The following is a 26,908-nucleotide window of genomic DNA, read 5'->3' as shown; positions in this document are numbered from 1 at the left end:
AAAAAGTAAAATTCTTAAAAAAAAAAAAAATCTTTGCTAATCACATGTGCTACCTGGTACCTGGAGGGGAAAAAAATGGCTGCTTTCAGCTAATTTTACTAATCATAATAAATGTTAATTGGCCCTGAGCTCCTGGTGAGTTTCAACATCTGAAAAATCATGCGTTCGGGATTCTAGCCGGAAGAGTCCTTCTATGTGTCCAGCTTATTCTCCATTATTTTGAGGACTGCTGTTGGCAATGTTTCGCTCTCAGAACTAATTGCAGGAATGCCATCTGCATAGACATTCCCAACTGTCTTGCCTACTCGTGAGAGTTAAAGTCCAAGGTGTTCCAAAAATATGTATTTTTTGGTAAAACTGGATTCTCCATAGAAAGGTTTCAGTTCTAGAACTTGAAATTTTGTTAACTACAATGATACTTTTTCATAATGCTGTTAAATTGTTTTAAAACTCTGGAATAAATACAGATGAGGATGTGATTTCCAAATGTAGAGACTGAAATGCATATATTTTAAAGAAAACAACTATACTACTTCAAAATAATGGATGTATTAAAAAATAGGTCTTGAGTGATAAAATGATTTAAGAATACTACTTCATCATATGGTTTCACTTATTTGTGAAGCATAACAAATAGCATGGAGGACATGGGGAGTTAGAGAGGAGAAGGGAGTTGGGGGAAATTGGAAGGGGAGGTGAACCATGAGAGACTATGGACTCTGAAAAACAATCTGAGGGGTCTGAAGTGGCAGGGGGGCAGTGGGAGGTTGGGGTACCAGGTGGTGGGTATTATAGAGGGCACGGATTGCATGGAGCACTGGGTGTGGTGAAAAAATAATGAATACTGTTATGCTGAAAATAAATAAAAAATAAATTAAAAAAAAAAGACTACTACTTCACAGTTTATCATGGGCCTTTCTGACAATAGAAAAATAAACATTAAAAAAATCCAAGTTATGCCATTTTAAACTTTTTTTCAGAAATAAAAATATTTATCTGAGGGAGAAAACGAGAGTTTTGGAACAATTTTAACCATTAAGCTCTTTTCCAGAGGTGTCACAATCCCTCAGAAGGCGGTGTGGTTCCCAGCCCTGCCTGCCACATGGTAACGTACAACGTCTACCCTCTGGGTCTGCGTGCCACTCGCCCCCACACTTGTGATCTACATCTCCCATAAGTACTCTACCCCTGGACCAGAGTAATCTTCAAATTTCTGCAAATTTCAAATCAGTGAGGCCTGAATGAATGTATTATTGAGGCCTATATTCAAATATCCCTTGGATTAGGTGGGAAGGCTAACAACATACATGCTTTCCACTACATGGGGATGAAACTTGATTTCATGGAGTTGAGGGGCTGCCTTGTCTGGCTATCCTCAAGGAAGCCCCAAAGCAGACTTCTTTAATCCTTCTACTCTGAGCAGAGTGGGTCTAACGGTTCACGGAGTATTAAAATAATGGAACAAAAGGTTAATAACCAGTTCCAAGGGCAGCAGGTGCTAACCTTGGGGAACGTCCCTCAAAACCCCCAAACATCCCTAGCATCTCTTTTTCTCCTCCCTTCCTCCTTTTCCTGATTTCTCTTCCCTGCCCTAGTCCCATCCTTCCTCAACCTGTTTATTTCCCTCCCTGCTCTCACCCAACTGGCACCAACCCCAGATCTAGGTACGTCTATCTGAGGTTGGCTAACAAAAATGCTTACAATTAATAATCGGGTAAGATCAAGATTCATGGAAAGTAAAATAAAGCTCATGTAAAGCTACTGTACAGAAGACACCCATGAGATCCTCCAACATGGTTAATTTGAGTCCCAAATTTGGCTGAACTTGGCAAAGGAAGCAAAATGGAAAGCAGTTTCAAGTTCACAGTCAGTTGTTTTCGATAGCATGTGATGTCACAGGCTTTGACGTCCTTGCAACAAAGGCAGTACTGGGCTTCGGAGACTGTTTATCACCATTTAGGGTCAACAGACACCACACACTGCCACAGAAGCAGGTGGACAAAGCTCGGGTGTGGTCTGACTTGAGCACTCTCGGAGGATCTGGTGTAAGTCGAGGGGAGACTGACTATTACTTGCATGTCTATTATCTATTGCGCACTCTCTCCTGAACAGTATTTTATGATCCTGATTTTTAAATTTAAAAGTAGGCGAGTTGATGGTTTTCAGTTTCCTGAAGGAAAAGCTTTCTGAACTTTATTGGTTTTTTGTAGTTTGTCATCAAGGAGCTCTCAATGGATTTCTTTTCTGTGGGGCAGGGGCTCTCGACTTTGAAAACAGACCTCTTTACTGTGACAAAATAACATGTCTTCTTCTTTGGGAATAAATATATCTGGAGTTTAATGATAAGGTGGTGTCCTGCACAGGTAATTTCCTTCCACAATTCTTGGTGGGAAGAGAGTAACTGCCAGTGTTTACCTTTATGTGACAATAAGCCTAGCAACTGGCTAGTCCGCTGCCTGTTTACCGCTTGACGCCCCTGCCTGACGCCACGTCTGCTGAGTAATGTCCCTGCACAGACCGAAAATGTGCAGGAGAGGCTGGACTTGCCTTGTCAGGAGAGTTACCCATCACGAGTGATTTCTGCCCTTCATCACGTATTGGCTCTTAGTGATGAAACTACAAGCCCTTTCCTAGAAAAGTACGTATGTACAAACTCGTACCTTCCATATCACAGGACTCACAGACGCATGGGAGGGGCTGGCCGTGAGTTCCAGGCTCCGGATAATGTTGCAGGTCAACTGAAACATTTCCCAAACTGCACGCCGCAGACTCCCCACGCCACAGGAGCAGACCGTACAAACGAAATGTGTCAAGATGTGTTTGAATTACTGGTTAAACTAGGTTTAACACAACGAAATACATGTGCCTTTCTTTGACGGAGGACTTCTCTGAACTTTAACATGCACACACGCACGGAGAATCGCTGGTAGAGGGGCTGGTAGGCGTGTTTCCTAAACTTATCTGAACCTTTCTGTATGAGGCTGGGGGAGCTTCTTATAAGCATATCCTGTAACTAATGTTCCCACAGTAGAGTTTGGGAACTAAAACTAGTCCGAACGAGTGTCTTGATACAGACCGTGTCTGGTGAGGACACTCCTGGCCCACGCTCCGTTTTCTCTTCACTCCCCAGGCAAGGCCCACGTGCCCCGCCAGCCGGCCACAGACCCCGATACAGCGATGCGGGCTAAGGGGGAACATCCCCAGGGACTAGGCGAGGAAGCTGTTTGACCCGAGGTCCCTTCCTCCCATCTCCTTTTCCTTCCTAGAAGACTCCTCCTCCTCTGATGGTCTAGTCGGTCCCACTTCAGACAACTTCTGACACACATAACCACCTTTGAACCCACTCTCTGACCCTTCCACTGTTCCAACCTTCAAGATGCCTCAGAAGGGTTTCTTTCTCTTTCCTTTGTGCCACTTGAGAATAAAAATAAGATTGTAATTACAATTGAATATGTATAAAAATAATGTTAGGGTTCTGTTATCAAGAAACTTAAATTTTATTCCTCTAAAAAGTTAGGGAGCTAGACTTTGTCATTTCAGAGAACTATTTTGGCTTCTACCCTATGCATTAAGAATCTTTGCCAGAAAGTTTCCATTTACTGAAGTTATTTTATATGTACCTTTATTTTTATTTGGGCAACGACTTAAATATGAAAACAGAAAGTGCATTATTTCATGGGTTTGGGAACATGTAAGTACATGTAAGTAAAGTGTAAGTAATGAAAACAAGGGAACATGTAAGTATATATTATGTAGATTATATAGTTCAATGTTGCACAGCCTATAATGTGATATACATAAGTATATATATTACTTTAATATTTTTCTCCTGCAAAGGCTGAATATCTATTATGGGATCAAAGGTTTTTCTTCTCAGGCTGGCCTGGGAACAGACTATCATTTGTTGCACTGTTTATCTGAGAAATATCATTCAGTTGACTTATACATTTTTAGAACAACATCAGTTTTAGGCTGGGCCCTTCCTATTTTTTACACTGTTAGATGAAACATCTTTCACACACGCACACAAATGCCAGAGGCATGGATCTGGCTAGAGCAGAATGAATGGTTTCTTTCACTAGAAAAGACAAAAGGATATTTAAATGAATTCTTTGTTGATTTATTCAAACCACACTGTATAATATATTAAGGACTTGAATCATATTTTCTGAAAATGGTCCTAGGAACTGTTAGTCAGCACCTATTAAAAGGTGACGGTTCTGGTGTCTTCTCATTTAAAATGAGACCATGAGAATAAAATCAAGGACTTGGCTTTATTATGGGCTTCTGTGGTTTCAGAATGAATGGTGCTTTCTTTGGGAATAGGACTATCAAGCTGACCATCAAAAAGTACCAGTCCCTCCCAGTATGCCTGCCTAGCCTCCCTCCCCCCTTCCCGGGCTTCGGCACCTTGCTGCTCCTTGGGAGCTGCTCCTGCCCTGTGTGTAGTTCAGGTGGTGCTGACCCCATTCTTGTTTCCAGGGAGAGAGAGGAAGGCCTTGCTAATAATGCGGGTACTGCCTCCTCTTCACATGAGTCAAGCTGAGCCAAGAAGAACAGAACATTTCCTGGAACAACTGGCAAAGATGTGCCGTCTTCCCGGAGATATTTGCTAAATTGGCAAAATACAAGCCTGGAGCCTTGAGGGGGCCATCTTGCTAGCACTGTGGAAATCAGAATCAAATCAACGTAGACAAGAGCAGAGTCAAGAGGGAAAGACAAGTTCCTAACGCTATCACTTGAGCATCTGGAATCAGCTGTACCTGAAGAGAACTCCAAAACCGGACTTCATAAAAGTCAATAAATTCCCTTTTTTATATAAGCCAGTTTGAGTTGGAGTTCTGTTACTTGCAGCTAAGAGAGGAGTCTAAGGTGACTCTATTAACTGAAATGTGGATCCTTTCTTTAAAGAAATAGTGAAAATCTGCTCCCACTTACAAATAAAAAAATATTCAATTAAATATTCATTACATATACCTCGGTTGTGCAAAATTATCATTGGACTCTCCCTATAAAACATGGGCTAAACTGTGGTGGAAATAAGCCGTCATACTCATTTGAAACATTTTGGTTACCTGAAGAAATCAGAAAAAGGTATACTGAGTTCCAGCTGAGCTGGAATCCTATCTGCTGTCGAACTCCACACCTGCAGAAGTATCTCGGCTCTTCGACTTTAGGTAAAACAGCTGTTGCAACAAACACATCCCATGGAAGACAGTCAGTGCAGAACGCTGAGATTTAAAGAGCGCTCGAGAACTATCTGATCCAGGGGCTTTCAACGGCGTTTGACTGTGGCCCACAGAAGGAACTAATCCCTGTACACACACACACACACACACACACACACACACGCCCTGAAACAAAAACGTCCCAAATCCACAGTTACCGTGCGCAGGGCACGCTGATTTTAGAAACCAGTGCTGCTGACTGCTCGTCTCCTGAACCACTCCTAAGAGGTTTAGAGCACAGGTAAGGCACTGATCCAGAGACATAAGGGGATTTACCTGAGACTTCTCCTTTGCTCAGAGGCAGAGCAGAAAAACAACACAGCTGCTCACCCTCCTGCATTATTTCACAACGAAGGGCTCCTACCCATACACGTTCCTAGATGGCAAGCGTCCGGGCAATCCCAAGAAAGCCAGAACGATGATTCAGGTGGCAGACCTAGAGACCTCGCGCTGGTACAGGCCAGGACTCTTCAAGCCCGCTTGAATGAAAACCCTAATCCCCTAGAGACCCAGAACTGCTCTGCCTGGGAGGTCCTGCGGTGTTTGTGTCTAACTGACTAACAGGCAAGACTCAACGGAGTGCACGAAGAAGAATCAGCCTGGAGAAACACATCCTTCTCGCTCTGTGCACTAAACAACACCATACGTGTAATCTGTTTGTCAAAAGCAGTCATGGAACTCCAGCCCCCAGACTGCACTACGCCAGCCGGGGAGGGGAGGGGACAGCCTAGGTGACAACATGCCCTGCAGAGAGCTGCTAATCTACGCTGGCAGATGAGGGTAAAGGCTTCATTAATAAGACTTGAGTTAGCCTCAGAGAATTTAGAATATTGAGTAGTTGTTGGGAGACGGGGGAAGGCTGGCTAAGAGAGTGGGATCAGATTTGAGAGTGGTGAAAGTTGAAAGGTGAAAAAAAATGCAAACTAATTAATCTTGGTAGTTGATGAATGTTAATTTAACGTATTTGGGAGAACTTATGCCATGTGCCATTACTTTCAATATTACAAAGATAAGTTAAGCATCACTATTACTTTAACTCCTATGCACATTCACTCTGATTAAATTCCTTCTATACTGTACCGTTCTCAAATTTGTCATAATGTTATAATTTGCTTAACAATTGATTTATAATAGGTACTTTAAAAAATGTGTTGACTGATCTTTCTATAAGTCATATGTCTAAAGCTATGCTCTATGTTCAGTGCTTACAAGACAACACAAAATTTGGGGTGCCTGGGTGCCTCAGATGGTTAAGCGTCTGCTTCGGCTCAGGTCACAATCCCATTGCCCTGGAATAAAGCCCCGCATCTCGCATCAATCTCCTGGCTCGGCTGGCTTCTCCCTCTCCCTCTGCCTCTCCGCCTGCTCATGCTCTGTATCTGTCTCAAATAAAGACATCCTTTAAAAATTTGCTCAAAAACAGACAAGATAAAAATGTAAAAATTATAAGGGGGCGCCCGGGTGGCTCAGTGGGTTAAAGCCTCTGCCTTTGGCTCAGGTCATGATCCCAGGACCCTGGGATCAAGCCCCGTGTCAGGCTCTCTGCTCCGCAGGGAGCCTGCTTCCTCCCCCCTCTCTCTCTGCTTGCCTCTCTGCCTATCTGTGATTTCTCTCTCTGTGTCAAATAAATAAAATCTTTAAAAAAAATTATAGGTACCATGATATTTTTGAAACTAAAATTTATTACTACACAAAAAGAACTTTACTGAAATAAAGCAACAAGCAAGGTCGTACAGGCATTATCAACGCAGCCACCCCTGGCAGTACAGAAAGCAAAGACGCTATTTACAAAGTACGGTGCCAAGACTGTAATAAGCCTCCGTGCTGCTGCACTGCTTAGGGGGCAGATCGTAATTATTTCTTGACAGTAAAGGCATCCCCTAGCCTGCCTGGTGTGAGTTAACCCATGTCTAGACGTGTCAGAGAAAAGCAAAGAAAGATGGTCATTTGATTTCAGGGCAATCCACTCAGGAAGGGGACAGGTGATGGTCTCCAAGATCATGAGGGGCCCTACCCTCACGCTATCAGGTCCCAACACCCCGCAGGCTCCTCAGCACTTCCCACATGCTACATGTGACTAATAGTGACCTGCAGCCTTCAATGTCATTCAATGCATCTCATCTGGGCTTCTCCCATCGGCACTGAAAAGTCCTGGCTGGCTCTCAGACCTTACAGAGAATGTAAGAAAATCCACGTCAGCTGTAAGGAAGACAAAATTAACCCTACGTCAGTCTACTGTTGCCACAAAGCTCAGAATGCAGTTTACGGCCTGCCTCCAGAGTACGTAAGATCCCGCGGAGCGAGCGCGACCGCCTTCCTCAGAGCCTCCGTTTGCCCTTCCTGTGCCCTCACTTTCCTTGGGCTTCATGCTTTATTTCACCTATTTTTGTCTTGCTTCATCGTGTGATATATATGCAGCCACACCTTAGAGATACTGTGAGTTTGGTTTTAGGCCATCACAATAAAGCAAGTCACATTTTTTTTTATTCTCAGTGTCTATAAAAGTAGTTTTTATACTCTGCTGCAGTCTATTACGTGTGCAACAGCACTCTGTCTTAAAAAAAAACTATGTACCTTAATTAAAAACTACTGCTAAAATATGCAAACCATCAACTGAGCTTTCAGCAAGTCATAATCACTGATCACAGATCACTGCTAACAAATATAATGATAAAAAAAAGTTTGAAAGATTGCAAGGATTACCAAAATGTGACAGAAACATGAACTGAGCAAATGCTGTTGGAACAACGGTGCTGACAGACTTGTTCCCTCCCACGCAGGGTTGCCACCAACCTCCAATTTGTAAAACATGCCTTATCAGTGAAATGCAATTAAAGGGAAGCACAATAGAACGAATAATGCCTGTATCTCTGTAGGTTCCCTTAAATCATTAAAAAAAAAAAAAAAGTGAGTGTACACAGACTACATCACGTGTTCATGCCAACTGGTTTTTGGCAAGGGAATATATAACTGAAATAAGCTCCCAAATATTCAGCTTATATACTGTGACAGGATGCCACGGCTGATATTTAACAATGAACACTTGGCACCACTAAGAGAGTCTCTTTTTGAAAAGATCGATGGAATACAAATATTAAACCACTTTAAGCCAAGGGAAGCAAAACCCTTTAAATGTGAGAAGACATAGCAGACACACAAGGAACAGTTGGAAAAGGTGTGGGAGGGTGCACACCGCTGAGAACCCATGACTTCCAGAAACCACTGCACCAGCTAAAGAACAGTGTCAAGTCTAACAAAACGGTCTTTACTGACCTTTCCGGGTGATTCCTAAAGTTGTTGTGTTTTAAATAGATATAGTAGCAATTTTCCCCTAAACATTTAAAAAAGGCAGCTTACAAGCACGTTCTGAAGCTTGAAACGTTCACAACAGCAGTGATCGGAAACCATGAAAAAAAGGTTGACGGTTCCCAGAGGAAATTCTAGGTCCCCAAAATATCCATTTCCTGCACTGGGAAATGAGAGAGCACCTGCGGCGGAGCGGAGCCATCAATAAGGGCCTCCGGGCTTTCGCTAGAGACGCTCAACATCGACCAACTCTTTAACTTCACTATCTTTCTCACATGAAGTACAAAACTCTCTGTTCAACCTGTTGTCTGTGCTCTCTAAAACAGTCCCACGTGAACAGCCTGCAGCTGTGACAGCTGCTGTCCTCGATGGAAAGGCCCAGCAGGGTCCTCAGAACTAATAATGGGTGTGTCTATGTGCATGTATCACAAAAGCAGAAAGACTGATTTTTAAAAAGCGTTAAATAATACAATGTTGTTCTTAACTACTGCATTAAATAGTGCTTCCACTTTGATCCTGTGGAATATAATTAACCAGGATGATTAAATGGAGGTCTCTCCGACATTTACAGCACTTCTGTTTTCACGACTAAGCTGAATTTATTGGGGGAAATGCATATCCTGTAAATAAATGTTACTTTCTAGAACATTAAACATGATGACTCTCTAGATCTAATACAAAGAAAAGGAAATACATAACCTTATTTGCTACTAATTCTGGTCTTAAAAATACGGTTTTCTTGTGCTCGCTTCGGCAGCACATATACTAAAAATACGGTTTTCTTATAAACACACACCATGAAAGGTGCTACTGCTGAACGTGTTTCTCTTTACCAGGCTCCCAGGCAGCCGTTTCTCTCTATGACACAGTTCCTGTAGGAAAACTCCCTGAAAAATTCCTTTGGACAGAAAGAGAAAAGGTTTCCTTTACATACAGCCAGCCATTTTACCATAAAGGACAAAATTCGGTGGGGGGGGGGGCGTTTTTAAAATTTCAGGTTTTGGCTTCATTGGTGACTGAAACAGAATGCGCAGAACCAAACACATGCAGGAAGCCTTCTGTAAATCCGCCAGCACTTCTTGCGCTTACTGAATCTGGCTTGCTAATTACGGACCTCAGATTAATCAGTAGAAATCATACCGAGCGGGACTGGACAAAATATAAAATAGACTGAAATCGGTATCATTCCCTGGTAAACTGATGAAGACACTTTGCAATAATATCAGACTTTCAGAAATCTGTTCTGATGCCTATAGAAACCTACCGAGATTGGAAAAAGTCTCAAACATCAGACCACCACCAGGACCACCTCTTAAAGTTGTGCAGTACCTAAATCAAATCACGGGAGAGCCTGTAAATGCAAGAAGGCCCCACGCAGCCCCTCTTCCAGCGCGGCTGAGCGTGGGTGTCCTGGTCTGCAGGTAAGCCAAACTCTCAAGTTCTTCCAAACCTCTTAGTCTCCGAACTCAACCAACTTTCCCCGCCCGGTTCTACACACACATTAATAAAACGTTCATTCACACCATTGGCCTGCTAGAAAAGGCGGCCTCCAACCGCCTAGCCCCGGAGAGGCGCCTGGGGCCGAGGTCGGGGCTGTCCCGGCCCCTTTCCCAGCACCCCGCGGAGGGCGCACCTGTCCCGACCCTTCTCTCCTCTCCCCGCGTAAGGGGCGCCAGTCTGGATCTTCCCTCCTCTCTCCGTGGAGGAGGCACCCGTCGCAGGCCCTCTCCCTTCTCCCAGAAGGAAGGGATCCTGTCCTGTCCCCTCTCCCCAAGTCCCGCCTAGGGGGCTCCTGTCCCCGCCCCCTTCCCCGCCCCACGCCCCACCGAGTGGCACCTGCCTCCCGCCTTCTCCCCGCGCCCCGCTGAGGCGGCCACCTGTCCCCTACCCTCTCCCCGCGCCCCGCCGGGGGACACCTGGATCCCCCTCCGCGCCGAGGGGGCACCTGTCGCCCGCCCCCTCCGCGTGGCCCGCTTCGGGAGTGGGCGCTGGATCCGAAAAGCCCGCCGCCGAGGCGCGCCTCGGAGACAAAAACCAGTCGGCGGCCCCGTGGGCGCCCGCTCGGCTCGCGCCCCGCCGCGGCCACTCCCCGCACGCGCGCCCCCGGACCGCCACTCACCCAAACACTCCCACTCCTTCGCGCACACACGCGTGTCCTCACACCCGCTCCCGCCCTCGCTGCCTCGCTCCTCACGCTCCCTCGCCTCCCCCACTCGCCTCCGGAACACGCGTGATCTCACACCCACTCCCCAGCACACCTCCTCGCAGACACGCTCGCTCCATCGGCACACGCCGGTCCCGCGCACACTCACGCGTCAAAACACGCTCGCTCCCCTCGCGCTCTCCATCCACGCGCGCTCCCTCCCTCCCCACTCGCCCTGTAAACACGCGTGTTCGCACGCCCGCTCCCACAGGCGCACGCCCTCCTCGCCGCTCCATCAACACGCGCCGCTCGCGCTCCGCCGAACACCCCCTCCCTCACTCCCGCGCCGTAAACACACGCCGCTGCCCACGCACACTCACGCGTCAAAACACTCCCCCCTCGCGTGAGCACGCGCACCCCTCACGCCCCCTCCCCCTCCAGGGCCGCGCGTGTCCTCGCGCCACTCCTCAAACACACCCCGCGCCCCCTCTCGCGAACACGCGCGCCCCCCACGCCCCGGTCGCGGCGCGCGCCCGCCCCCAGCCCCGCCCCCGCGCTCCCCAGCCGCCCCGCGCGCCCCCGCCGGCCGCCGCCCTCGCCCCGCACGCGCCCGGCCGACTCTCCCCTCGGCCACACGCACACTCACTCGGACTTGGAGAGCACGGCCACCGCTCGGTCCGACTGGCGCCGAGCCGCCTCTGCGTTCCTCCTCCTCTCCCGCGCGGCCCCGCCCGGCCCGGCCCGGCCCCGACAACCTAGCCCGGCCCCGACCCGCTCAGCTCCACACGCCGCAGCTGGAACGACTCGGGCTCCGGGTACCGCTGTCTCCCCGCCACAGCCCGAGTGCGACGCCCGGACCAATGGCCGGGCGCGGCGGTGAGCTCACCGGCCTCGGCCCCGCCCTCCTGGCCGCACGGGCCAATAGGAGGGCGCGACGTCACCCGGAGCCGGGCAGAGGCAGGTGTGGGGCGCGGAGCCGCTCGGCGCGGGGACTGCGCCGGAACTGCGCCGGAGCCGCGCGGCGCCGCGCTGGACGGCGGCGGCCGGGCCCGGAGGGCGCGGGCGGAGCGCGGCCCCGCGGCCCCGGGCGCCCGCACGCGAGGGCCCGGCCGGCCACGGTCTTCACGACGCCGCGGCCCGCTCCCCGCCCAGATTCGCGGAGGCCCGCTAGGGGGGCGGCCGCGGTCCGCTCGAGGGCAGTGGCGGTCCGGAGCCCGACGGCCGCGCCCGCTCCCCCGGGCTACGGCCCCGAGAAGCTTCCCCCGGGGCCCGGGCGGCGGGGGGCGCTCGGGCCGCGCTTGGCCGACCCTGCGGCGCGGCCCCACCGACTCCCGGCCCCGCGGCGCCGTCGAGTCCGCACTGGAGACCCGCGCCCAGGGGCCCCCCGCGTACCCGAGCTCGGCTCCCGGAGCGGCCCCGGCGCGCCCTGCGGCGGCGGCGTCTGCAATGCAGCCGCGGGAGGAGCCGGCGCTGCGCTGAGCGGCGAGCTGGGGAGCGCGGAAGGCTGGGCGGGAAGGAGGGGCGCGGTGCGCGGCAAGTCGGCCGGGGCCGCGAGGGCGCGGGGGCAAGTCCTGGGAACCGCGGGCGTCGGCCAGGGCGCGGCCGCGGACGTCTGGCTCGTGACGGGGAATGGCGAGTCCCCTGAGCATTCGGGAGCGTCCGAGGCTCCCTCGCGGGAGGTGCAGGGCCCCACCTCCGCAGCTGGAGTTCCAGGGCCTCCGCCCACTCCTCGGTGTCCAAAAGTTCTGGCTGCGGCTTGGCTTTCTCACTTGCACACTTCTGCATTACAACCTCTCGCCTCGCCTCCTGCCCTAAGTCCGAATCACACAGAGTCAAGGCTCCCCGTGTCCAAGCAGCCTTCCCGGCGTCCCAAGTGGACACCATCACCCTTTCTCCGTTCCCTGTGTCATTCGTAGCCCTGCTGCTAGTCAATCGCCGCTGCCCCCACACCCACCTACGGCCTTGCACACACAAAGCATTTGACCCACGCGGACTTTCTGGGAGGCTCTCTTCCCTTTTCCCCTCCATCTTGTCAATTACCTTTAAAATTGATAATGTCACTTTCCTGCCATCTGGGTTAAAAAGAATCTCAAAAGATGGGGAGGGCTTTTTTTTTTTTTTCTTACCCTACCCGAACATGCGTGAAAACCATAGAATTTTGCACAACCCTTAAGCCTGTAGGATAAAAAATAAGTAATAGGTTAGAGGCCAAGCCAGGGATGCTCCTGGTGAGGCTGAGTCCGGTTCTGTGCCACGCATCGGAACCAGGGAAGCAAGCAGGTCAGGTACAGTTGCACTCTTGGGGGCTGACCATGGCTTCTGGTCTGCAGCCAGTCCCTCCCTGCCCCGACGAAGTCACAACACCCAGTGCTGTTCAGAATCCTGCTCCACCAAGCCCTTCCTGTTCCTGCCACCGCCTGTGTCCATCTTGCTCTCACCACACAGGACCCCTGCACTTCCCAGCTCTGCCTCCCAGCTCCCCTTTATGGACTGGGGTACCCCTATCCATTCCTTAAGGCCTGGCTCACCCCCAGCAGAACTGACCCAGGAGGGTTGTTAATGCATTCCTATCACAGCACTTCCTGAGTGGCATCTATTGCTGGAAAGGAAAGGGTTAGTAATCAAGGAGGAGGGTGCTGGAGACAGACCATCTGGGTTCAAAGTTAAGACTCTCCCACTTGCTAGCTGCATGTCCCACTTGTCCTGCCTTCATATCAATACGTGAGAATTAAATGAGCCAATAGTTGTACTTATGCCAGTGCCTGGTGCATAAGGCACATTTATTACAAATTGGCTCCAGCTGCTACTAGAATTCAGGGTATCTACTAGACACCTAGGTATGCTACTAGAAGTTAGGGTGGCCACTGGGAAGGGGAGGGGAGGGCTTCTGGGTTTCTAATAATATTCCATTCTTGACCTGGGCACTAGTTTAAGTTTGTGAAAACTCTTTGAGCTGAGTTGCACATACTTACTCTATGTGCATTTTTCCATATGTTTAGTGTATGTTGATAAAAAGTGCTCTAAAAAACTGGTTGTTATTAGCTGAGACTGAGACAGCTTTAATCTTGAGAACAAGGACAAGGTCTTAACTTATCCTGGTATCTCACACAAGGCTGGGCACACTGTAAGTCCTCAGATAAGAGTTACTGAACAGCTCTGACCGGATTGTGAGCCACAGAGAACAGCTGGAGAGGCGGGATCCTGAGGGGCAATGCCTGCCTCTCTTCTCTACCCGGCCAGTGAACTCAGGGTGACTAGGATCCTGGTTCGGGCACTTGGACCCCTGCTAAAGAGAAGGTGCCTCCACTCTTTACTGTCTCTCACGCGGGGATGTTTTCCCTTGGGTTTGTTTTAAAAAGGCAGAGGTTCAGACCTGGACATCCTAGCTGCGTGAGGAGGGACATCCTGACCCTTCACCCTTCCTCCAGCAGCCCCGTGTCCACCTGCCACGTGAGAAAGGTAGTCGTGGGTATTTCCACACATCGGCTCTGCCCTGGTGATACAGTTGGGGTCGGCAGGCTGGAGCTCCCCTTTCAGGCAGCCTGCAGGGACACTTCTGCAGGAGGAAGTCCCCTTCCCTGTTGCTCTGCTGGGCCCATTACTCTCCTGGGAGACCTGCCATTCTAATTAATTCCCCACTGTACCTCTGTCTCAGGATAGAGACCACAAGAACAAATGCCCTCTTTGGGCCCATTCATGGAAAGTCAGATGGCACTGGGTGGGGTAAGCCGGATGCTTCTGAAGCAAGCTCAGAGCTCTGACAGCCTGCTAGAACAAAGTACCCACAGGTTGTCTCTCCTTATGGGTATTCATGTTTCTTTCTAGCAGGTTAGGAAATGACAGGGTCAGGCATGCATGTGCTTAAGGCAGATTATTACCCTAGATTTTTATGGGACGTTGAGTATGCCTGGGTTGTTTTTAAAAATAGGGAAAAAGAAACCTTTGCTCAGTGCTGTCATCACTTGGCAGCATCCAGACCAAGTGCAACCTTCAACCCTTAAAGCAGGGATGGTGAGTGTTTATCCCAGCCTTATCCTCTGCTGAGGGTCTCATGATGAACCAAAGGGGTGCATCCTGGTGCAGATGAGGAAGAACGGAACTAAAGTTTGTTGGATGCCTGTTATCTGCCTGCTCTTACGCTAGATACGCTCATACACTGTGGGTTTCTCTTGCAAGTTGGATATTGTATAGAGGGAAAAAAAGGTTTTAAGAAGTCAGATAAATTGCCTAAAGGCACACAGATTGTAAGCGGCAGAACAGGGTTTTAGGTTCTGAGCCTGTTTTCATTCTGTGCCTCTCTGAGTGTTCTCCAAGTGCCTAAAAACTCTCGCTACCATTTAGATACCATTCGTTTAAGAAGGCAGTCTGGGAAATTTCTAAGAATGACCACGTTTTTTCCCCCAGCCCTGGCAACTGTGAAAGGCTGTTTACGTAAAGATGTAGACTCTACCCAGACAGGTCCCTGAGTGTCCGCGAAGAATAGAGCTCGCCCTGCAAACTGATGTTGGACTTGAGTACAAGTGGGGAATAAAGCGCTGAAACTGGGTTGTTTGTTAGTGCAGTACAACTTTGTCTCTTCTAGCTCATAAGAAATCAAATCTGTTCCTAAATATAACGACTTCCAGTGAAACAACAACAACAAAGAGGAGTCTTCTCAAACTAAATGATAATTTAAAAATAATTGCAAGATGCATATTCAGTATATCTTTAAGGGCACTAAGAAATAATGGAGAAAAAAGAGTCTTTTCAATAAATAAGTCTGGACAACTGGATATCTCCATGCAATAAAATGACCTTGGACCCCTGCCTCACACCATATATAAAAATGAACTCAAAATGGATCAAAGACCTAAATGTAAGAGCCAAAACTACAAAACACATAGGAGGAAACACAGAGGTGAATCTCTTGTCCTTGGATTTGGCAATGATTTCTTAGATCTGACATCAAAAGCACAAGCAACCAATAGATAAATTTGGCTTCATCAAAATTTAAAACTTCTGTGCTTCAAAGGACTCCACTGAGAAAATAAAAAAGATAGTTCACTGAATAGGAGAAAATATTTGCAACTCATGTATGTGATAAGAGACTTGTGTCTAGAATATAAAAAAAATAATTACAAATTATTTTTTTAAGTAGCCTACTTTAAAAAAAAATGGGCAAAGGATCTGAATAGATATTTCTGCAAAGAAGATAAACAAACGGCCAATATCATACAAAAGAATGGTTGATATCTTCAGGCATTGGAGGAATGAAAATCAAAACTACAATGAAATATCACTTCACACCCAGTGGGAAGGCTATAATAATTATTGGACAATAACAAGTGTTGGTGAGGATGTGGAGAAATTGAAACCCTTATCCCCTGTTGATGGGAATGTAAAATGCACCTGCTTTAGAAAACAGCCTTGCAGTTCCTCAAAAGTTTAATGATAGAGTCACCCTATGACTTCATAATTCCAGTGCTAGGCATATCCAAGGGAAGTAAAACATATGTCCATACACATGGATACTCATTTAGCAATAAAAATGGAATGAAGCACTAACACATGCTGTAACATGCTAAATGAAAGAAGTCAGCTGCAGAAGACCATATATGTAGGATTCCATTTACATGAAATGTCCAGAATAGGGAAAATTATCGAAATTGAAAATAGATGAATAGTTGTCTTGGGCTTGGTTGGGGGGAGTGCTGAGGAGAATGGGGCATGACTGTTAATGGATATGGGCTTTGTTTTTGGAGGAATGAAAATGTTAGAAAGTTCCATTGTAATGATGTCTGCACAACCCTGTGAGTCTAAAAAAATTCTTTGAATTGTACTCTTGAAATAGGTGAATTGGATGGTATGTTAATCATATCTCAATATGGTTGTAAAACCCACACAGGATAAGGAGGAAAAGAATGAAATATAGAAAACGATCAGTGGATTAATGCTGGAAAAGGAGACTGAAGGCTAGGAAAAGGAAGGCCAAGGTCAGGAGGCCTGATAGCCTATCCTCAGAATCAGTCTGTCCATCCTTGTTCACCAAACCCTTTGTGTCCAGTCCAGTGTGGGAAGCATGGGTAGAGAATCCAGGTGGACAGGCTCTGCAGTGACTGTTCTTGAGGAGACGAGACAGACACGGCAGAAGCACTGAGTCAGTGAGCAAAATTTCTAATTATGCTTCTGAAAGGTTGTAAAAAAGCCAGGGGTGAGTCTGTCAAATTCATTCTTGCAGTGATTACCTCTTTTTCAGCTCGGGATCCTGGAGGGAACAGCGTCCTGAACTTGGGGTTCCCTTTGAAGAACTCCCTGGTGTGTTGGGGCTCTCCATCACAATTGTTGGCTGATTCCGGGGCGAAGATAAACTTTGCAGAGAGCCTCAAACCCCTCTACCTGAGCTGCAAATGTCCTTATCAGAGCCCCCCAACCTTCCATATGAGGCAGATACAGAGGGTAGGGCGAAGGGCTCAGGACTGGGTTCAGCAGCTTGGACTCCGGTTCCAGTTCTACTACTAACCACTGGTGTGGGAAACTCATTTCTCTTCCCATGCCTCACTTCTTATTTTGCAAAATGAGGTCAAAGACTGTGCAGATGGGGTGCTAGTGTTGTCCAGCACGACCTGGCCTGATACAGCAGCCGCCCCTCTGCTTCAGCCGCAGGTACTCTGGATTTGAAATGGCCAGTCTCCCAAAGGCAGCTGCATGCTCGAGCCCAAGCAACCCATAGCATCAAGAGAACAAAAGCATGCTGGTTGTTTTTAGACACTAACCTTTGGGGTGGTTTGTTATGCAGTAGTAGATAACTGTAGGAGGGGGGACATTGGTAAAGGGGGTGGTGGGGAGAAAAGTTTTTACTAAGGCAAACCATGCTACCATGATCTGTATCAGCCTGGGAAGGCTGTCAGAGCTAATCTGGACAGTGGAGGGGATGCATTAGCCATCAGCCTGAGAAGGTGGGATTTCCCTTGAAGGACATAATGCAGAAAGATAATCCAAAGAAGCTGGGGGAAGACACCGACTTCTTCTCCCCAGAGGCTTATACAAGCCCATCTGTTCCAGGCGAGCTGATGACCTACACGGCTAGTCTTTCTGTGAGTGTAGGCATCCTCTGCTCTAAGAGGCACAGAGTTATCAAGAAGGCAGATAATCCAAAATGCATTCAGGGAGTGGTGGTGTGTGATGATAAAGCACCCAATAGGCTTTAGTGTCTGAGAGCCCTGAGTCGGAACCCCTAGCTGCGTGCCATAGGACAAGTCAACTGACTCCTCTGAGATTCAGGTTCCTTTTCAGTAAAATGGGAATGGAAACATCTGCTGGAAACACAGAGAGGATGACATTGGATAATGAATGTAAAGTGAGTAACTCAGAGCCAGCTGGGTGCCCAGGGAGGGCTTGGGGTCTAAGACTATCTTCATGATAAAGCCCAGGATCTTTTGGAACGGTGGACTCTTTCCCACTATAATTTACTTCCTCTGCTGTTAAAATGAGCTTGCCTTCTCGGCACACAGTAGCTGGGTGCCTTAGGCATGGCCAGTAAGCACCCATGGAAGATAGAGCCTCTCCCCCAATCCTATTTCATAGTCATTCAGGAGGAACTTGGACCAGAGGACCCAGACCCTTTAGAGCATGCCAGTATAGCTCATGGGTCCCACCCAGGCTAGCCCAAGCCTACACCTCCTCTCACTTCTCTAAAGGTCCCATCTGTTCTAGGTCTCTGGGCAACATGGACCTTATGGAGAAGGCGGTGCAGTGCAGTAAGTCTCCAGGGTAATGAGAGCCCAGTAAGCAAGATGCCACCTGGGGAGTGGAGAGATTTACTCTTCCTCTTGGGGTGATCATCACCATCATCATCATAGTCATCGTCATCATCGTCATTGCCATTATTGTCATTGTCACAGTCATCATCTTCATCAGTGTCATTGTCATCATCATTGTTGCTGTCACTGTCATCATCACTGTCATCGTCATTGTCACCGTTATCGTCGTCATCAATATCATCATTGTTTCTGTCATCATTGTCATTGTTATCATTATCGTCATTGTCACTGTCCCGTGATCATCGTCTTCATCATTGTCATCGTCGTTGTCACCGTCATCATCATTGTCATCATCATTGCCGTCATTGTCATCGTCATCATTGTTGTCATCATCACCATCATTCTCATCGTCATTGTCATCGTCATCAGGATAGCAGTCACTGAGCCCCAACTGCGCTTCTTACCCACATCCATTCTTTCTTTGTTTACACCAAGTCTGGGATGTAGGTGCTGCTGCTATCACAGCTCACACAGGAGGAAACTGAGGCCCAGCAGGCTTATGTAGCTTGTCCTGGACTACACACTAGTGAGGAGCAGAGCCCCCCGAGCCCCCATGCTCTGGGGCTGGAGCTCTTAGCTGTTTGTTCAGCCTCACCGGGGCTAGAGAAGCGCAGCTACAGGGACGGTACAACCAGGTGGAACAAGGAAGCAAAGACAGACAATGGCAGCTTGCCTGCTGTCCCTCCCTCCCCCAAACACCCTTCCTGAAGCCATGCCAGTCAACTCGATGGCCACCCTTTGGTGCCGGAAGGACTCCTCAGACATCCTCAAAGAGTCAGGGTCATGTCTGGGCTGTGGGCCCCCTAAGCCAGGCCAGTTGTGCCAGTCTGGGCCTGGGCTTTGTTTGAACCAGAAGCCTAAAATCCCTAGAAGGCAGAGCATCCAGCAGTGAGTGTTCTCTGCTCAGCAGACAGAAGGGCCCGGGCACCCCTGTTTTCCAGCTCTGGCACCCTGGAAAGGGTCTGTTCTCCAGGCTCATCTGTAAAACGGGGATGAAAATAGTGGCCGCATCAACAGGCACATTGTAAGGACTCAAGTGCGATGTTTGTGAAGGTCCCAGCCTGGTGCCCAAAGGCACTTGGTGCTTTGTCTTAGTCAAACAAGAGAGCAAGGTAACCGGTTCACACCTTGGCCAAGATAGAAAACTCTAGCAGAAGCCCTGGTGTTGAGGGATGGGCCCCTGTGAGGTCTCAGAGGGCATGTCTGGGGCCTTAGAAGAGCCCTCCGGCAGTGATGAAATCTCCTTCAGGCAAGACTTCCCTGGGGAGAATAACTTTTGGGGGGCTGAACTGTGTCCCCCTCAAATTCATGTGTTGAGCCCTGACTCCCAGACAGTATTTGCAGACAGGGTCTTCCAAGAGGGGATGACATTCAAATGAAGCTGTTAAGGTAGGCCCCCACCCAATGTAAATTTCCTTACGAGGAAATTTAGACCGACAGAGAGACCCTGCGGACGGAAGCACGTACGGGAACAACCCCGTGAGGACGCCGTGAGGGGGTCACCATCAGCAAGCCTAGGAGAGAGCCCTCAGAAGAAACCAAACCTGGTATCAGACTCCCAGCCTCCAGAACTGTGAGGAAATAAAATTCTGTGGTTTAAGACAGTCTGTGGTGCTTTGTTGTGGTTGCCAGAATGGAGGCAAGCTTTTTCTTCTACACATTTCCATACATCTTTTTGCCTGCCTAACAGCTTCCAGACCCTCATGGGCAGAATTCATGGGTCTCTGCTATGGCCAAATCAGGGCCCCAACCCCCAGAATCCTTCTGGAAAGGAGCTTAGGAAGCCTGGGTGCCTAGGGTCTGAGAGAATGCCACAGGTGCCCCCTGGACCGCTGCTGGCTTCTCTGTGAGGCAGGAAAACCTAGCAAGCCTTCAAAAGAGGCTGCCACGCACCCACTGTCCAATGGAGTCGTGTTTGTGATTGGAGCTGTTTACCTGAAAGGTACACTCAGAATGCACTTATTAAAACTGCCACGGTGTGCTTTCTCACACAACAGACACCATCCTTTCTTAACATGGAAATCCAATTAAAGAGAAAAGTCCATGTTCTCTTAGAGGCAACAATGGAGTCCAGAGACTCCAGTACAGAGAGTACTGATGGTAGAAACAGCTTGGAGATCCCCATCCTGATGGTTGCTGCCTCCCCAAACCTGAGGCCCCCGCACCAGTAAAAACAAGAGCTAGAAAGTTCCCCGTTTAAGGAGGCAACCAGCTACCGCCTAGGAATAATAATTACCGAGGTCGCGGTAGCTGCCACGTCACGTCGTGTTCTGAGTTACCAAAGAAGAGAAAAAGCAATCAAAAGGGAAAGCACAATCGGAGGCAAGTGCATTTTAAATGGCACCCACCTCAGGCACCTCGGGGAAGCAAAACGGGTACGTGAGTTTTAGGTAGGGGCTAACGTGAGAAAAACAACAAAGGTGACCGGAGAAAAGAACAATGGGCCACGCACCTATGGGCTCCTCCACCCCCAGCTCGTCTGTCATGTTTCTGCTGTGAACCCTCGTGGTATGGCCACGACCCCACGCAGACTGGCAGCTCGCCGGCTTCTATGGGACCCGTGGGTTGGGTCAGCCCCGTGCATGGCCATGAGCCTGAGAGGCACCATCCATCCCTTTCCAAAGAGAAATCCCCTGAGCGCCATCGCGGGACTGCAGCCCCGCCCAGCGGTCCTCCTGGCTTCAACTCACTTGTAAGTCATGTGGGAGATAGAAGACGAGCCACCCACTCACTCTCTTACTGGGTCTTCCACACGGGAACGTTGGGGGAGGAATGATGTCTTTAAGTGCAGTCAGGCCCTGGAGTCAGACTTCCTGCTCCACATGGGCTTTCGGCTGGGAGCTTCTTCTCTCTTGCTGCTTTTCAAGGGAGGAGCGCTAAGATTCGTGATGAATGCATTAGCCACTTCTAAGTGGCAGAGAACTGGGGGGCTTTGAATGCCTCGGGCCCAGCCTGGTGTTGCTGTGTTGGCCATGGTTCTGGGTTGGCTCTCTAGCACCTCTGTGCAGGCCCTGCTCTGTGGAAGGAGCTGGCTTCCACAGCTCCCGGGTGGCCCGGGCCAGGCCTTCCACTGTCAAAACAAACATCCCCGAGCTTACAGAACTAGAACCTTGAGTCTTAAGAATCACACCAAATTGTTAACATCCTAGAAGGTGGCTGAAGACTGCATCTGCGCCTTCCCTTTCTCTTGGAGGTGAATTACTGAATGGGAATGCTCTTGCCAAGGTCCCCGTCCTGGCTCTGGGATCGCCATCTGTACCCAGCTGGTCACCATTTGCAAGGTCAGATCCGTTCCCACCCCTGTGGGCAGAAGGAAGAGGAGCTCTGTGGGAAGAGGGGGAACTGGTTCTGGGGCTTCCTCCAGGCTCCCAGCCCCCAGCATCAGGGAGGGGAGGAGGAGGTGGAGAGAAGACAGGAGAGAGGAGGCCGCCTGCTCCAAACGGAGCCGCCCCTCAGCCTGTAGCAGCAAACGGAACCATCAGGAGAGCACTTTTGCGAGAGGAGAACATTGCTAGAGCCAGGGGTGCTGTCTGCGGGATGGAGATGGGACGCAGGTTCATTTACAGAGCATCACAGCCTGTGGTGCAGGTGAGTAATTTAAAGAGGTAATTGAAATAATACGTTAGAATAATAAGCTTAGCCATCAAAGGCTTCTGGAATTTCTTATTTAAGTCCCCATTAGATCGACTGATCTGTAATCTACTTACTTTCGTGTCTCTGCCCAGGAGATGTTGAGCTTTGGACAACACTCTGCAGAAGAAAAGCCATTTTTCCTTAAAAAAAAAAAAAAAATGTGTTCTTTGGCCCCAAAGAATTGCTGAAGATGACACGAGATCTGTGTGAAGGCAACACTGTTTAAAATCAACAGCAACAAAGACAACAGAAAACACACATTTCCTCTCCCAGCACGGATGCAGGTAGAAATTGGTCTGCTGCGGTGAGGAGGCAGGGAGGCAGGTGAGGGCAGGTGGGAACAGAGAAGGAGGAGGTGCTGCTCTGCTCGGTAAAAAATTTAACCTTGCCCCAAAAGAGGTCTGGCCTCTATCCTTGCCTTTGGGAGGTGATCTCTAAGCCCTTAGAATGTTCTGCTTTATGGGAGTGTCTTTGTTTGCCTGGGGGCCTCCGGTGGCTGGCTGTCCAGCAATGTGATTTAAGGTAAGGGCTGGTCACAGAGGGTATTTAAAGGGTGGGGTTGGCCACACGAAAAGGACCAACAACGTGATTTAGGGCGGGGCTTTTGGTCACACAGGATCAGCCAACTCTAGAGAGGCTGGGAAAGAATTGGCGGCTGGACAAGGACTCATGCTCACCCAACGGAGCCCCAGGAAATGCTCTGGACGCGGGGGCTCCAGCGAGCTTCCTTGGTTGGTGATACTCTGCCAGCACCGGCCCCCACTGATGTCGGGCAAACAGACACTGTCCATGACTCCACTGGGTGGCCTCTTGGTCTCTGCCCTCTGCACATCTTCCCTTGGCTGGTTTTAATCTGTGTCCTTTTCACATAATACACTCTGAGTGTAATGCTTTTGTGGGTTCTGTGAATGCTTTCAGTGCATTACTGAACCTGAGCATTAGGTCTTAGGCACCCCAGAACTTGCAGTTCGTATCAGAAGTCAGGGGGTCTTGTATGGACTGGGCACCTCGGACCTCACAGTTGGCTAACTCCCTCAGATTCTTTCTACATATGAAGAGCACTGCCATGAACAAACATTAAAGTTTTCAGGATCAGCCCCTGTCAAACACATTCCCTTCCTGATGGGGGCACAGAGGGATACCCCTGGCTCTCGTGCTGAGGACGATGACCATAAAACACCACTGACTGTCCATCAGTCCACCCATCGGTCTACCCATCAGCCCATCCATCCATCCATCCATCCGTCCATCTGTCCATCCATCCATCCATCCATCCGTCCGTCCATCCATCCGTCCATCCCTGGAAGAAACATTTATGGAGTACCCACCATGTTCTTAGTCTCTTAGGACATGATAATAATTAAGATAGAAGTCCTTGGCTTCACAGTTCAGCTGTATTCTCAACTTTGCCAATTTCATCCACATGCCTTAGGCCATTTCATGCAATGCCACCTCCATGCAGACATGTCACAGACTTCACTCTCCTGCCATGTGTTTCTCTGAGCTCTGGAGCCAATAGCCACTCGCTCACTATTGATTTTTCACATCATGTCCCAAAGGCCCTTCAAACTCAGCCCAACTTGTGACTAGTCCTCTCCAGTGTGAATGACACAGAACCCCCATATTTAATCCACCTACAATTCATGAGTTGTCACCTCCTAAATGTCTCTTGCTCTGCCCCTTCTCTCCAGAACCACCAAGTCCAGCATCATCCCCAGCCCAGAGGATTCACTGGTCTATCCTCACCCACTCTGACCCTCCTTCTGCCATTGTCCAAATAGCAGCCAAGGGCCCTTCTCGAAATACACACCCTGGCCATGCCTCAAACCCTCAGTGTCTGCCCTCCTCTTGGGGACAAAGCCAGCTCTCCTTAGGCTGACCCACACAGCCTTATCCTTGAGCCCCCAGACTAGCCTTTCTGATCTTACCCCCTTCCCTCTCTACCTCACCAGCCTTCCCATGCTCCCTTATACCCGTGAGGCTCCCTCCCACCACAGAGCTTTCTGTGGATGCTGTTCCCTCTGCCTGGAATATTCCTGCCTTCCCTCTTCATGGAGCTAACTTCTCCTTCCTCAGATCTCAGCTCAAGGGTCATTTCCTCAAGAAATTCCTCCCAGACATCCTGAGGAGTCATTCCGCAATTACAAGTGCCCCAAGCTCTTGGTTATTGGAGGGCTTGGAGGTCAGGTCTGATTTTTCCTCCACTAGATGGTAAGCGGGTTGAACACAGGCCCCTTCAAAAATGAACATTTTGTTCATTTGTTTTGATTCTAGCACTTGGCCCAGTGCCTGGCACCAAAGAGTGAACAAGCGCTTACAAAGAATAATTGCAAATGGAGGAATTTACAAAGTGTGATGGGAAAGCCAAGTAAAAAGAAGGTGTCCTGCACATGGAGAAAAAGGGACAAGGTGGGGAACTGGCTTTTAGAGAGGAGGGGGCTTAGAGTAGATGTTTAGATTAGAAGGGGTGGTATCCCATGCTGGACGGTGAGTTTATCTGGACCTTCCCAAGGAACAGGTGACCACCCTCTCCCCCCAACAAGTGCTCCCTCAGCCTCATGCCTCCCTCCCTAACAGATCTCACTACACTGGGTTATGTTTGCTGGTTTCTTGTCTGTCTCTCCCAGTGGGCAGCCCCTCACACGGTGCCTAGCGCACACTGGGCGCTCCGTCCATCCTTTCTGAATGCATCGGTGGCATATAGCGTGGACGGGAAGACAAAGAAAGCGGCAGGAAACTGGCGATATGGGCTAAGAAAAGCCTAAGATAGGACAGTGACAGACCTGGCAGGAGGAGGCCCTGAGGGGTTTGAAAGTCCTAATTCACAGACTGCTTGACTGAGCAGGGGAAGCATCCTAGGAGAGGGGCAGGGAGAGAGACGCTTCTACCTCTGGAGGCCAGGTCAGAAGCAGCAGGTCGGAAGCAGGGAGAAGAGGCCCACTGTGTGGCAGTCAAGAGCGAGCAGGTGGAATCGGACCGTGAGTGTATGATTCTCTCTGCACCGCTGGCTGACTGCTGCGTCTGAGTGTCCTCATGTGGAGGATGGCGCGCCTTGTAGGCTGCTGGAGGTTGAGTGCACCAACACATGTAAATGCTTCATGGATAGGGCCTGGCAGGTGTAACCTTGGGTGGGCAGCTCTGTCCTAACATGTAGCTTTTGCAGAAAGAGACAGTCATGGCGGCTCGGACATCTCCCAGTTCTCCCGTGTGTGTTAAGACGGCCGGATGCAGCTTGATGTCACAGAAATGACACACGTGGTCACCAGGGTGCTCCTGAGTGGGGTGAGGACTGTGGCAGGTTCCCTGCTCACGCGGCCAGCACATCCAGGACTTGGGCAACAGAAAGGACACCTGGGGCCCTCCCCCTCTGCTGATGTCAGAACCAGTCCCTCAACATGAGGGTGGGTGCCAGGGGGCTGCTTTTACTCTCATCAGTGCGAATCGTAGGAAGGAGCATTGGCCCACTGGGCCAGGACACCTGAGCGAAGACGGGCCGAGGGAAGGAAACCACAGTCTGCCACACCACGATGGCTCCGAGCCAGCTCATTTCATCCAGGCCTCCAAAGCTCCGGCAGGTGCGGCGGTGGGGGAGGGGAGCACACTGAACCAGGAGTCAGGAGGGGCTTCTGCTCCGAATCAGGTTTGGGACCAGTCGCCGCCCTTCTCTGGGCCCACATTCCTGCCAGAAGGATGGGGAGGTTGGGCTCGGTGCTGACTGAGCTTCCTTCAAGTTCTAACTCCCGAAGATTCGAAGTTTGTTTCTGGCGTGTCAACGATTTCCGCTCTGCTGCGGGTGTTTAAGATGTCTCCTGTTACTCCTACTAAGCACGGAGCGTCTGACACACCTGCCTGTCACTGTTTGTTCGCAAAGGACTTCGGGTTCACACGTGTAAAGCGTCCTCAAGATCCTGCAGTGGAGGGAGCTGGTCTTCGGCATGTCAGACTATTTTGTTCTTTTATTTTTCTTTTTTAAGATTTTACTTATTTATTTGACAAACAGAGATCACAAGTAGGCAGAGAGGCAGGCAGACAGAGAAAGGGAAGCAGGCTCCCAGCTGAGCAGAGAGCCCGATGCGGGGCTTGATCCCAGGACTCTGAGATCATGACCTGAGCCGAAGGCAGAGGCTTTAACCCACTGAGCCACCCAGGCGCCCCAGACTATTCTGAACGGCTTGTCACAGGCGGGGACGAGGTCGCTGGGCTGCTCAGATAGATCGGAAACGTGTGTATTTGGGGGAGCTTTTAAAAGGAGAGGTCTTGCTCCTGGCCCTGGGCAGAGGCTGCTTTGCCTGCTCTGTCCCATGTGGAACTGGACTGAAGGGAGCGGTCTCCCCTCACCCAGCTCTGGGACCTCCGGGACTCACTTCCGCTGGGGGGCCAGACCAGCTCTGGCGCTGCCCCTGGCTTCTTCTTCCTGATGACGTTCTGAGTGTCAAAGTCTTAAGACGGTGGCTCCCCACGGCTGGTCAAACAGATCAACATCTCCATTCTTTTCCAGGGAGATAGATTCAGGGAGGCAGATCCCAGGAGAGGCTAAGGAAGCCAGCTGGCTTGACTGTCTGTATCCCCAAGCCTTCTGGTCTCTTTGGGGTCCAACTTGGCCAAGAGGCCTTTCGTTGAAGTTATGGCGTCTGGAACATGGCTGCCCCCATCCAAATGATGTAGTAGGATAATGGGGGTCCCATACATTCATTTGATGAGCTAGGGGTACAGTTGCCCGAGAGGGCCTGCCAGGAGGTCTTTGGGCCCATCTGCAGGATTTCTGCTTTCCGGCACCAGCCGGGGGATTGGATGAGAGC

The 26,908-nt window shown here is 49.7% G+C and overlaps 1 protein-coding gene across 18 annotated transcripts in view; it reads right to left on the bottom strand.

Annotated features, from left to right (window-relative positions):
- CAMTA1 (calmodulin binding transcription activator 1) overlaps positions 1-26,908 on the bottom strand; it is an 815,661-nt gene that overhangs the window by 41,473 nt on the left and 747,280 nt on the right. Inside the window, exon 1 of one of the 18 annotated variants that reach the window (XR_009345339.1) lies at positions 11,324-11,540. The exons of 16 other annotated variants lie outside the window; for them this stretch is intronic. The gene's annotated coding sequence lies outside the window, so the exon portion shown is untranslated. Of the gene's footprint in view, positions 1-9,798; positions 9,883-11,323; positions 11,541-26,908 lie in introns of those variants that run through there. One more of the 18 variants, XR_009345338.1, reaches the window with a different exon arrangement.

Source organism: Mustela lutreola, chromosome 10 (genome assembly GCF_030435805.1).
Source record: "Mustela lutreola isolate mMusLut2 chromosome 10, mMusLut2.pri, whole genome shotgun sequence".
NCBI lineage: Eukaryota > Metazoa > Chordata > Mammalia > Carnivora > Mustelidae > Mustela > Mustela lutreola.
The sequence above is the reverse complement of the archived record's forward strand: the minus strand, read 5'-3'. Positions and strand labels throughout refer to the sequence as shown.